The 1,886-nt window shown below is 35.2% G+C and overlaps 1 pseudogene; it reads right to left on the reverse strand.

Moving 5' to 3' along the window:
• Positions 1-66: 66 nt before the first annotated feature.
• On the reverse strand, positions 67-927 carry LOC124917140 (annotated as a pseudogene).
• Between the last annotated feature and the right edge of the window lie 959 nt (positions 928-1,886).

Raw genomic sequence — 1,886 nt, forward strand, 5'->3', positions numbered from 1 at the left:
CCTCTCTGTTCTTCTTCTCTAATCTCTATAATACTTGCCAATATCATCATGTAATTAAGAATATCATCATGTAATCATCAAGAATCTTGAAAAATAGGTAGGTTTACAGCTACCAGAATTGCAACAATACTGAGCAGTCTTGAACACGGTACATGGGTTATTGATCCTCCCTTCCTGGAGCCTGTAATTGGTTTGGGCATTGCCCGATGATATCATCGGTGCACGAATGTCTGAGGTGGGACTGAATTGCATCGGCACGTTGAACCCGTGGACAAGAGACATGTCAAAGAAGTCCAAGTAATTGAACTGATTCAATGCATACTCGGCCAAAGTGGGGAGGTGAGCCGTAGGTTTGACACTCTAGGAGCCCCCCATTGCAATCATGGGCGAAGCCAGGATTTGAAACCTACCCGGGCTAATTTTTTATTAAAAAAATTTATCCGGGCTAGTTTTATAGTTTGCTGTTACCAATGCCTTTTAGCGACGAAAAATAACCTTTTAGCGACGAAAAATAACCAATAACGACGGCAATTTACCGTCGTTATTGATAAAATACATAAGGCTCCCTGGGCTACAGCCCGGGCCAGTTTGTACTTGGCTCCGCCCCAGATTGCAATCCCCTGTTTGGCAACTACCATGACCACCGGACTCGTTGAATTCGCAGCCAGTCCTGGCCCAGATTCGGCCTATTGTGTTTACTGGTATGTTTAAGGTCCATGTTTGGGATTGGTTGAGTTGCTGGCCACTGCCGGGTGTGGCAGCAGCCCAAACGGTGAAAGAGCAGTTATTGGTGACGGTGATTGTGGCTGCATCGATGAAGGTTGCGGAAAGAAGGGATGTAAATAGTAGAAAGGAATTAATGGGAAAACATGAAGAGGAGAAGGAGAACGATAACGAGATGGACACCATTGTTAATTTAGGTTTGGGATTGAAAGCATAGGATTTACTAGAAATAGGAGATAGGAATTCGGGTCACACTCAAGTCACGGTCCTTAATTTTAATGTTTAGTCAAGTTATAGAATGTTCAGCTTTTTGAATAATATAAGTATATCAATAATTTGATCATATGTGTAGAATTGTAATGGTTAAGGATTATATTGTTTTGTTATTGTTACTCGAATTATATATAGAAAAATATTAAATATTATTGAAACTTCTCTTTTTTTAATATAGTTACTTTTATAATAATGCAAACAAGTGTATCTGTTGTATGAACAAAACGTTATATGTTGTGAATAATTCGAATGAATGTAGTATATTGTTATAATTTGTTCACTAAAATTATTTAATATAGTTTTTGTTGAGAAAAATTTTGGGAAAATAAAATTTCATTCAAAATCTCGATTTTTAGATAGAGCGTTATTCACAATCAAATTTTTACTGATGATATGTTCAATGAAAAAAAATGTTGTATTATAGTAAGTCGTATATGTCACGAGACGGTCGAATCGGTAACTCATTACTTTTGTATTATCTATGGTGACTAGTATATATATGTAATATTTTGTAAATTATTATTATGATTCACGGTGTGATGCCATAGCTAGTCTTTGGGAAGTTGCTGAATAGTTTGAATTAATGCGCTTGATATTACGTACTTACATATTTTTGATTACCATCCAAATTATTTTCTGGTGGATTATTTGGTTGTAGAGAAATCGTTAAATTTTCAATTATCATAGTAATCAGATGCTTATTATTATGAAGTTTTCTGATATTCGTTTCGAAAAATTGCTGGAATCGGTCGGGAAGTTAATCGTTCTTCTCGAGTACCTTCGAATTCAATAATTTATTGCGTATCGTGGATGTATTTTATTCTTTTTTTCATGTCATGTTTTGCTGTTATATATATATATATATATTTTTTAATCATTTTTAATATAAA

This window comes from Impatiens glandulifera, unplaced genomic scaffold, assembly GCF_907164915.1.
Source record: "Impatiens glandulifera unplaced genomic scaffold, dImpGla2.1, whole genome shotgun sequence".
Lineage (NCBI taxonomy): Eukaryota > Viridiplantae > Streptophyta > Magnoliopsida > Ericales > Balsaminaceae > Impatiens > Impatiens glandulifera.